Here is a 12386-nt window from a genome sequence, read left to right as displayed (position 1 = left end):
ACTCGCTAGTGTTTCATATAAATTCCATAGTAGCAAAATCGTTTTGACAGTTCGGAAAAAGAAACTGATTTGACTAGTAGTCAAATACCCTCTATTTAAAAATATTTTGACACAATGAGGGCTAACGCGTATGAATTCGCCGCTAGGGGCGCTAGTGTAGATGGTGGTCTTTTCCATAGTTCGAAATGTCAAATGTCACTTCAATGACTGACAGCTGTTCTTTAGTCTTTTGGACCACCATCAACAGAGGCGCCAACTGGTGAGCAAAAAAACAATAGCACTCATTGGTATCAGCTACACCTACGTTTGATTTTTTTCGAATTTTTAATTGTTATAAGTTAGGAGCATTCACAAATTTGATAGATTTTGTTTTTCGCTTCTAATTTTCACAATATTAATCAAAAAAAGTCAAACGAAGGGACATAGCTATGGTATGGTTAATATACATCAAATCTCGATACGGTATCGAAGGCCAATTTCACAAATTAATTGAATCATTTTTAAGGAATCGTAAGCAGTGTACCTACGTTTTAAATGCAAAGTCTAAGCTGGAAACCATGGCTTATGCTGCTGTTCCCCAAGGTTCGACAATGGGAAATTACCTGTTTCTTTTGCTCGTCAATGATATCACATCAGCATGTATCGGCCCAGAGTATGTTATGTTCGCGGACGATACATGCATCATAGTTAATGCAGAAAATTTCTTAGACTTAAAATTCAAATTGGGAGAAGTTATGAAACTAATATCTCGCTGGTTCACAGTCAATGGTATGTGTCTAAAGTAAACGTAGATAAAACGAATATAATTCACTTTCAGCTGCGCAAAACTAACAACACAAAGCTCGACATAAGTTTGAACGATGTACTTGTGCCGCAAGTTGATAGCGTAAAATACTTAGGATTTGTAATTGATGAGGGGCTAACGTGGGAGTCACATATAGATGAAACTTGTAACAAGCTGTCTTCAGCGTCCTATGCCTATGCATTATCTAGGCTGGCTCCCAGTCTGTCTGTAGATAATATAAAGAAAGCATACTATGGATATTTTCATTCCATTCTAACCTACGGTATCGATTTGTGGTGTACCGCAGCTGATCGCGACAAGATCTTTAAAATCCAAAAAAGTGCCATCCGGGTACTAGAAAACCTGTTGATTACCCGGCGCAAGAATTATTTAAAAAACTCAAAATCTTAACTTTGCATAGCATTTACATCCTTGAGGCTTGCAAGTACGTCAGACTGAATCTAAGCTCATACATGAGCAGCGCGCAGCTTCTTGGCTGCGACGCGCGCCGCCACCCGCGCCTACTGCTCGCGCCGAGCGCGCGCCTGGCCAAGACGCGTAAGTCGCTCACTGTATATGGCGTTAAAATTTATAATGCTCTTCCGGCAGATATAAAAAATTCACCAAGTGATGCAATCTTTCTTAGAAAACTTAAACAATAAATCTCCTATCCTAAGCATGGCCTTTTATAGCACTGATGATTTTTTCAAATCATAAAGTAGATATCATCACTAATCCATACGAATCACAAGTAATTAATTATTAGATAGAAATATAAAATAAACACCTGCTATTTTATTCTTCTATTCGATACAGCATCCAAAAAACATTATACATTAAGCCCCCTCTAGTGCGCGAACGCCGCGTAGTCTGGAGCGGCCTCAACACTCGTCCGTCGTACAAAATATCATTAAAATCGAACATTTAGTATTCAAGAATATTTTTAGACAAGCAAAATTGAAAAAAAATTAAAAATCTTTGAACGCAGTTTTGTTTATTTTCAAAAATAAAAGAATGTTTCCTTTAAGCAAAATGAGCTAACTTAAGGTTTTGAGGTACTTTCCCTCCAGGGCCCATTCATATACACGGTGTAACACGAGGAACTGAAAGATTTTAACCACGCATTTCTGAGGCCAAAAGAAGAAAAAAATGTTTTTTTTGGTTTTATTTAAATTTTTAATATAATCCAACAACGCTTGATAAAAAGCGCTACCGCCATCGTGTGAATAAACACACACGTTTCCATTTGTGTCATTCAAAAGGGCCCTCCACACACATGCGCGAATCGCGGCGCGAAGCCGCGAACGCGAGTGTGGAGTCTAGTTCGCTAATCAGCGAAATCGACTCCACCCTCGCGTTCGCGGCCCTCGTGATTAGGTAACTACTGTACTATGTCTATAGCCCGCTTCAGACTACGCGGCGCGAAGCCGCGAACGCGAGTGTGGAGTAGATTTCGCTAACCGTTTTAATAACCGTTTTTCCTGTGCTACTTTTGAGTTATTTGGCATTATTTATGTAAATAAAGTAAAATTTATGATAAAATATGCTTTTTCAGGGTTCCGTACCCAAAGGGTAAAAACGGGACCCTATTACTAAGACTCCGCTGTCCGTCTGTCTGTCCGTCTGTCCGTCTGTTATCAGGCTGTATCTCGTGATCTGTGATAGCTAGACAGCTGAAATTTTCACAGACGATGTATTTCGGTTGTCGCTATAACAACAAATACTAAAAACAGGATAAAATAGAGATTTAAGTGGGGCTCCCATACAACAAACGTGATTTTTGACCGAAGTTAAGCAACGTCGGGCGGGGTCAGTACTTGGATGGGTGACCGTTTTTATAGTTAATGGTAAGGAATCCTTCGTGTGTGAGTCCGACTCGCACTTGGCCGGTTTTTTTTAATCATTCAATTGAAGACGTGAGTGGATGAACGTGCTATGTTACAAAAACATAATTTTGAGTATTATTCAGCTGTAAAAAATGTTTAACAATCGATATGACGATGTTGTTTTTGTGAAAATGCAAGTTATACACTGATAGACCAATAAATTTAATCCTTATTTTAGAAATATACATATTACTATATTTATTTATGAAAAAAGGTACATAACACCTTCATCCACGTTAAAAATTGCCTTAGTATGTTTTTATCCTCTTGTTTTCGCTCAATGATCTAACATTCCATTACTTCGAAACTTGTCTTCGACATAGTCATATACCTATTCAAGTTCAATAAAAAAATACTGTTTTAACAGAAGAATAACCTAATCGCAATACTGACACTTTACTCTTATATGCGAAATTAAATACAACTCGACATGGATGAAGATGCTATGATTCAAACCAAACATGACACGTTCTTCCATGTCAACGGAGTAAAATTGGAAGCACATGCTATGTTGCGAACTTAGTACCTTCATCCACGGAGAGTTTAACTTTTTTGTGTACATAAAACTACCCGCTCATCATTGAATGCGATTTTAATATTTTAAACATCCAGTCTTTTGATCATATAGTTAAAGATAAGGTAATTTGGGGTAACCGAGATGTGAAACAGAGGGACGTGTTCACAAGTGAATGTCATGAGCGATTAAGTAGCATAGATCTTCCTGTTTGTTTCCATGAATGTGCATGTGCAAATAAGTTATGTACAAATTATGAGCATAAGGCTGCTATTGATATATTGTATACTAGCTGTGCCCGCGGCTTCGCCTGCGTGGAATTCGGTCTGTTTCAGTAAGCGGCTAATTCACCCCTAATTTATCTCCCTGTCCCCTGGAGACAGAACTTAAAGTAAAGTTGACAGATGGATACGCTAGAGGACTGTAGTCCAGATAAAATATTTTACAATTAGGTACCTACCACCAAAGATAGATATAACTCTTATCAATATCTTCTTCTCAATTCTTATCAATTTGTGATCTTTATTTCACGGAGAAATTACTGCAAGGTACGTACCTAGATTTTATTAGATTTAAGAAATTGATTTATATAAAAACCTACTGCTTGCTTTAAGAATTTTTGAGAGGGATTTTGAAATACTGTGTAGGTAAAACAGTATTCTATAAGAATCACTTAAACCAAAGATAGATATAACTCCGTAATAGATGGATACAGTCTAAGGAAAAAACGTGCCTCGAAAATCACGAAAATTTGATTCTCGATCAGATGTCGCTACTACCTTTTGCCTACTCTCGTATAGAGGGCGTTGACGGTTTCGTTTGTTATTATCTAACAATTTTAACGCATATCAGTGAAAGAACATGGGTCAAAATAATAAAAATAATTAATGCAAATAAAAAAGATCATTTATCCATATTTAAATACATTTTATCGTATTTTAATAAATCTTCATTTTTAGTTTTAAAGTGTGTCGATAGATGGCAGTGAATTTACTGTGGTTACAAAATTTACTATGTCAGTACCGTTCTATAATATTATATCCTCTTTGCTACCACTAAATAATATTACACTACAAAATGAATATTTTTTTTGCCCTTATTCAAATTTTTGACGTGATTTAAATGGCATAGAGTAGTAGGTGTATATCGAACGATACAGTACCATTTTTGTATTTTTACGTCCTTGACTGTACCTATGCAAATCGGGTACACTACATAATTCCGAAATTTTTTATTTCGAATTTTAGAATGTCGAATTTTAAATCGGAATCAAAATCCCACTGTCACCCATCAAAATTCCGACTGTCATAATTACGAATGATGAAAATCACGAAGATTTTTATTTCCGAAAACCCAAAAAGCCGAATATTGTAAATTCCGAACTACATAATTCCGACTATAACAATTCCGATAGTGGCAAACACCGAATTTAACATTTACGATTTTCAAAATCACGAATTCGGAATTGCCCTTATTCCGAATTAACGTGATTCCTATTTTAAATATCCCAATTTTTAAATTTCCACTTTTCTGGCAACAGTTCGTTTTCTTGGGGGTCGCAGTTCTAACCTAACCTAACCCACTTTTCTGGCAACAGTTCGTTTTCTTGGGGGTCGCAATTCTAACCTAACCTAACCCACTTCTGGCAACAGTTCGTTTTCTTGGGGGTCGCAGTTCTAACCTAACCTAACCCACTTCTAGCAACAGTTCGGGTTCGCAGGTTCGCAGTTCTGTCTAATTTATTTATGCCGAATTTTTATGCCAAACATATTTTATGCCGAATTTAACATGATGCGGCACGACAGGTACCCGTAATAATTACTAAAACGTGAGTCTTCATTTGAATATCACGGATTTCATTTTTCCGATCTTGTAAAAAACCGAATTTCTGAATACCGAATTATTTTATTTCCGATCGGACAATGATTTTTCGGAATTTAGGAATTCGGAAAAAAAATATTTTCGGAAAAGTGTAAAATCGAAACTTTAAGCTTTCTATCAAGTGACAATCGGATTTTAAGTTTTCGGAAATAGCACATTCGTGATTTTATTCCATCGTGTTCTTAAAAATCGTAATTTTGATATTTCGGACTTATAAATAATCGGGATTATGAAAGTCGTGGTTATAAAAATCGGAAAAACATATTTCGGAATATTTGGGTGTTCCCATCAAAATCATGTCATCCAAATCGGTCCTCCAGTCAAATCAGTCAAATGACGGGCAGCGTCTGCCCCTTTTTTTTTTGTTTTCGGAGTGGGAAATGCATCTGCCCCTACGACTTGTTGATGGTCATAGCGAAGCAGACGCTCACGGGGACCTGTAGGCGCTTGAAGCGGAACGGGAAGTTGCTCGGAATGAGAAGGATACGCGGGATGAACACGGCTTCTCCGGCGCCACACACCGTCAGGATCTGCGCCTACATATGTATTACGTACGATATATTTGGGATCACAATCGAACTCGCGCTGGCTTGCCGTTTCAGCCGAAAGCGAAGCGACCTGCCTGGCTAGAGCGCCACTGAGTCTCTCACCGTGGTTTTTCTCAGACTCCTGAGACCGTGCCCCTTGTGGCCGCAATGCATTGCGAGACTTTTGCGGAAGATTCGATTTTTTTCGGGAAGGCATGGTAACGCGTTTAAGTCCCAAATCGTTTGACATTTACTGAAAAATGTTTTTTTAAAGTACCCACCTTCGTGACCATTATTAAGAGGAAAGGGCACGGCCGCTTCTCCATGCAAACGCAGTCTCCATTTTTTTGGTTAAAAACTACCCTATGTTCTTCCACGGGACTCAAACTATCTCTATACCAAATTTTATCTAAATCGGTTTAGCGGTTTAAGCGTAAAGAGAAATTAAAAAAAGTTTTTTCATATTTTTTGTGTTTTCATTTGGGAATGGTGTCATTTTGATATCATAAATGAATTCGGCATACCCGATTTATACAAAATCGATACCTAACTTGGCCTAGTAGCTAAAATGATATAGTTATCAAGATAAAGTTTTTAACCGCTTTTTCACCACCATGGGGGATGAATTTTTAAAAACGCTGAAAGTAATTTTCTTGCTTTTTAATATAATAACGCTTTGCAAAGTTTTAAGTTCCTAGCTTAAAATAAAAATTGATCTCCATACAAACTTTCAACCTCTATTTCACCTCCTTAGGGGATGAATTTTCAAAAACGCTGAAATTAGTTTTCTTGTATTTCAATAATATATCTTCTTACGAAGTTTCAAATTGCTAGCTTAAAATAAATCTTGAACCCCATACAAACTTTCATCCCCTTTTTAACCCCCTTAGGGGTAAAATTTCTCAAATTTTTATAGCCTAAAACCTGGCCGTGGATTTTTTCGACAGATTAGTAAAGTTTGCATCAAAATCCGTTCAGCCGTTTTCATTAGTTGCGCGGTCAAATAAACAGACAAACAGATAAACAGACAAAAATTCTAAAAACTGTTGGAATTTGTTCTGTTATCGATTCTAAGTATCCCCAGGCAATTTTTTTTCGAATATCTTCCATGTACAGACTTTCGACCCTCTTCCGCTTTATTATATGTATAGATAGATGAATATCATAGAAGACTTGAGACGTTCAGCTGTTATTAGTAGCTCTAATGCTAAGTGTAATAGAAATAAAGCTGTTATAGGTTGGAATAAATATGTCCGCGAGGCTCACGGGGAGGCCAGACGTATGTTTCAAGCGTGGATGTGGTACGATAGACCTAATTCGGGTCCGGGTCCGGGTGGTAATGCCATGACTGAGAGCAGAAAGTTGTTTAAATCCCGATTGAAATGGTGCCAAAAAAACCAGGATCAAATCAAGCTCGATAAGTTGGCATCATTTCACTCTAAAAAGGATTTTAAGCAATTTTGGAAGTGTACGAATAGGATGAACACTAAACCTGGTCGTCCCGCGAGTGTCGATGGTATGTGACCCCAAACAGATTGCAGAGGTTTTTAAAAATAAATTTTTGGTTCGCTCACCACTAGGACCATCACTTGCAGGGTGCGAGGCTGAGACCATCGCGATCGGGACAAAAATAACCGCCGAGGATGTCACTAAAACGATAAAGAAAATGTCTGGAGGCAAATCCCCGGGTCACGATGGTCCCAGCATCGAACACCTACAATATGCGGGCCCACACGTACCTCGGGTTTCCAAGACACTTTCACAAGTCTTATTCATTCTAATGATGACATCGATAAGATAAATAAATTTCATTATTTAAGAGCATCGTTGGAAGGATCTGCGGCCTTAGTTATTAATTCTATTGAGTTTTCTGACAGCAATTACGAGGTAGCATGGACACTCCTGTGTGAGCGGTATGATAACAAAAGGTTACTACTGCAAAATCATGTATCAGCGCTGTTTAACGTTGAGCCGATCACGAAGGAGTCGTCCGTTCATTTAAAACGGCTTGTGGATCAAGTAAACAAAAATCTTAGATGCCTAGAATCCCTAGGCGAGCCTGTCAAACAGTGGGACACGCTCCTTATTCACATCATTAGCAACAAATTAGACACTACGACATTTCGTGAGTGGGAAGAACATAAAGGAAGCTTTGATAAGAATGTACCTATTTCATTTGATAATTTTATGACTTTTATGCGTAATCGTGCAGATTTGATTGAAACCTTAGAGTTATCGAGCGCCTCAGGCGCCGGTCAGTCTAGTCAGCCGGCTAAAATCGTATCTAAACATAGGGTTTTGCTTTCTACTCAACCCACTGAACACTGTGTCACTTCTCAGTCTCAATTATGTCCGAAATGTAATGGTGAGCATAGCTTAAATAACTGCTCTCAGTTTCTCGCGTTAAGCAACATCGAGCGGCTTAATTTGCTGCCGAATTATAAAGTTTGTTTTAATTGCTTCCGACGTGATCACTATGCAAACCATTGCAAAGGCAGGCTGTCGAATATGTAAGCGTAGGCATAATTCACTCGTTCATGTCCCAGAGCATACGCAAAAAACGGAATTTAGTTCGTGCGAGCGGCCATCGTCGTCAGCGCCGGCTACCGCCTCCGTCCCTGCATTATCGGCTCGCATACGAGTAGCAACTCCACACTTGAATGCATCTGAACCAAATGTCGGACTACTAACTACTGCATTAATTAAAGTATATGGGCATGACAATCGCGAGATCATAGCCAGAGCAGTTTTGGATAACGGCAGTGCGTCTTGTTTTATGACTGAGAAGATGTGTCAGCAGTTAAATGTACATACTAATCGAGTAAATAAATCGATTACAGGCATAAACAAATTAAAGTCACGTAGGTAAAATGTGTCAGGTGCCAAGTAAATCCTAAGATGACACCTACTCGACTTATTTAAATTGTTCTGTTTTGTCCTCGATATCTGACGAGATGCCTTATCAACGGATGGATATATCACGAATGAATATTCCGTCTAACATCCGTTTAGCTGATCCTAACTTTCATAAACCTTCCGAGGTCGATTTTTTAATAGGGGCTGACCTATTTTGGAACTTGTTAGGGTCGCATAAAATTGAATTAAGCGATGGACAGACGATACTGTTTGAGACTAAACTAGGGTATACAGTCGCAGGCCCAACAAACAGCGGTCAAGTATCGGCCCCTTCGCGTATTAATTGTTGTTTCACAAATGTCACCTCTTACGCCAGTAATGAAATGCTTGACGATGAGACTCGAACCCAACTCACGCGGTTCCATCAGCAGCCTGCAAAGGTCTGCACTAAACAATCTCATTATTCCTCGAACAACAACGACTTAGATAGAAAATATTTCACTAAGGTTTTCACTCGGCGTCATTCACGTTAAAATAAAATCCATGTCTTCTGAAGATTTTACTTATTAGGTACATACTAATAATCTAGCACTGCTATTATTAGTTAAGTTTTTAAATATGTAAACTCATTAGTGTACTAGCTTACTTTGGCTGTCATAAAAAAAGCTCTTGTGAAAGTGTTATATCTTAGCCATTTTTCGTATGTTTTCGTACTAAGTACATCTAGTGCTAGCAGGCGACTTTACTAGTTATATATTTACGAGTACTAGCTAGCATTACTCATTATTTCAGTTGTACTGTACATACAACGGGTGCATACAATGACTTATCTATAAGCGCAGCTATAATTCGCAAGCTAATGCTGCAGCTAGTGATTCGATTATTTTCTAATGTTAGTTCTGCGTGTCCTTCACATTGGAGTTTCATAGGAAGCTGGGGTAAAGTCAACCACATATTATTTAATGAGAGCTGGGTATTGTAATATAATGTTTATCGTCAATGACCTCAACACTGGTTTGGTTGCCACTTCCCACTGGCTTTAATTTCGTCCCACCCAGAAGAATATATTGCTGCCATTTATTTCAATGATGCTGCAAGGTAGCTGCTACCTCTCCATCGGTGACCGTCTTCTTTCATCGGCATCGATTCACGACCTCGAGGAGTACGCTACATTGGCCACTCACAGTCCGTCATCATTGAGCAGTTGCGGCAGCAGTCAAATCATGAAAGAAGCTTTGGAACCTTCCACCAGAGCCTGAGTGATATACACACGCTCTGCAACTTGACGCCGTTGTGCTCGTAGAAGAGAAGATACCTCTTCACATTCAGTAACTTGGCGGCCCGCTGTTATGATGTACTTACTTCCTGCGTAGAGCAGTTTGGTTGAAAGGCAAGCTTTCAACGCCCGGGGGCATGTTCACAAGAAAGCACACCTCCGCGGATGCTGGCAGTTTATATATAAAAGATAATGTAGCTTCTTTTGTGCTTTTGCATGTCAAACGTCACTTACTCATTTTCCACAAGAAATATTAAACACATATATTTTTACATTTGGAGTTATTTTTAATATAAACCCGTCAGACCCGTAAACAGGTAGTGACCCTGCCTGTGAAGCCGATGGTCCTGGGTTCGAATCCCGGTAAGGGCATTTATTTGTGTGATGAGCACAGATATTTTTTCCTGAGTCATGGGTGTTTTCTATGTATTTAAGTATTTATATATTATATATATCGTTGTCTGAGTACCCATAACACAAGCCTCCTTGGGCTTACCGTGGGACTTAGTCAATCTGTGTACCTAAGAATGCCTATAATATTTATTTAATTATTTATTTATTTATAATAGCTTCAAATCCATATTTATCGCCTTAAATCAAAATCTGATAAATGTGACATAGCACGTTCATCCACTCACGTCTTCATTATTGTTATTTATATTTAATTTCTCTAAAACAGTTTCATTGGCTGAATGAGTAATGCCGTTGACTATTGGCAGTTTTAGAACGAAAAAGTAAAATATATTATAAAATTAGAGGCAATCCCGCTGATTTCTTTTACGAGTACTTTAATTAACAAATCCTTTTAAAATTGTTGCAGTTTCCTAAAATATGTTTTTTCATAAATATTGCATTTTTATTTTTTTCGTTATGAAAGTACAAAGTCATGCAAAGTCTCATATTGAAAGTAGGTTCTAAGGAAAAAATCATGGCCATACTTCTTATTACCTTAATAAAGTACTGATTATGCAAATTTGCCTTGTCTTATTTTATCCCTTTGTTAACAATCTTCTATACTAATAGCTCTAGTTTAGCCTATTGTGTCTGATGGAAAACTACGGAACCCTACATTGAGCATGGCCTGACATGCTCTTGGCCAAGGTCGCGGTGCGGTGTAGTAGTCTGTTGTCACACTCTTACAATGCAGTCCGCCTTGCAGGACTGCGGAGTAGGATATAGCTCACACACTTCCTACATTGCAGTCCTATCTACCAGAGGATCTACCACGAAAGACGAAAATCGAAATTTCGCTATCTGCCTCCCTATCGCTCTTGCGATAAACTAGAATATCTAGAGGTCCCTCCACACTCATGCGCGAATCGCGGCTTCGCGCCGTGATTCGCGCATGAGTGTGGAGGGGCCCTTAGTGATAAATTGCTCCAGACTACGCGAACGCGAGTGTGGAGTCGATTTCGCTGATTAGCGAACTAGACTCCACAGTCGCGATTGCGGCTTCGCGCCGCGATTCACGCACGAGTGTGGAGGGCTTCAGGTTTTAACGCGACACTTTTTAAGCTCTCATACGAATGGGGCGTTAAAAAAGCGCTTGAATCTGCCCGCACTAAATTCGATTTAAAGTTGAAAATCCAACAACGCTTTATAAAAAGCGCTACCGCCATCGTGTGAATAAACACACACGTTTCCATTTGTGTCATTCAAAAGGGCCCTCCACACTCGTGCGCGAATCGCGGCGCGAAGCCGCGAACGCGAGTGTGGAGTCTAGTTCGCTAATCAGCGAAATCGACTCCACACTCGCGTTCGCGGCTTCGCGCCGCGTAGCCTGGAGCGGGCTAAACGCTTTTTTAACGCGCGTTAAAAAAACTCTCGTTCTTATGGGGCCTAATCAAAGTACCCCATACGCACGACAGTTTAAAAGCGTTGCGTTATCGCCCTCCAGACTATGTGCGTGAATATTAGCGGCGCGACTTCGCGGAGAGAACATTCGCGACGTTTACATATGATTTCACACTCGCACAATTTCACGGCGATTTCGCAGTTTGGTTTGCGGCACAAGCCCGGTCCAGACTACGCGGCGCGAAGCCGCGAACGCGAGTGTGCAGTCGATTTCGCTGATTTGCGAACTAGACTCCACACTCGCGTTCGCGGCTTCGCGCCGCGTTTCGCGCACGAGTGCGGAGGGCCCTATAGACATAGTATATACAAGCATCAGCTGATCGAACTGTTGGGCCCCATACGCATGAGAGCTTAAAAAGCGTTGCGTGTGTGACGCAACCATAAGTAAGAAGGAGAAAGAGATATCGCTTTCTCGCTCTTACTTATGGGTGCGTCCCACACGCAACGCTTTTTAAGCTCTCGTGCGAATGGGGCCTTAGTCATTTACGGCATCATACGTTTTAACCATGAATGTAGGGCCCGCTCCAGAAAGCCCTCCACACTCGTGCGAGCTTCGCGCCGCGTAGTCTGGAGGAGGCTGAAGGCGCCGCCGCGAAGCCGCGAACGCGAGTGTGGAGTCGATTTCGCAGATCTGCGACGCTCGCTCCACACTCGCGTTTGCGGCTTCACACCGCGATTCGCGCACGAGTGTGGAGTGAGATTTAACTGTATTGTTTGTCCTTGTCACATTTTTTTTAATTCCGCACTGTAAATTTAGTATGGTTTATGGTGGGCTACAAATCTTCTCGACCAATCATATTGTCGCATT

At 39.9% G+C, this 12386-nt stretch overlaps 1 protein-coding gene across 1 annotated transcript in view; it reads right to left on the bottom strand.

Annotated features, from left to right (window-relative positions):
* Nucleotides 1–12386, bottom strand: part of LOC134744190 (D-erythrulose reductase-like) — a 34025-nt gene that overhangs the window by 16989 nt on the left and 4650 nt on the right. The gene's annotated exons all lie outside the window — the stretch shown is intronic.

The sequence above is a fragment of the Cydia strobilella genome, chromosome 9, assembly GCF_947568885.1.
Source record: "Cydia strobilella chromosome 9, ilCydStro3.1, whole genome shotgun sequence".
Classification (NCBI taxonomy): domain Eukaryota; kingdom Metazoa; phylum Arthropoda; class Insecta; order Lepidoptera; family Tortricidae; genus Cydia; species Cydia strobilella.
Note: the sequence above shows the minus strand (reverse complement) of the source record. Positions and strands in the feature narration are given on the sequence as shown.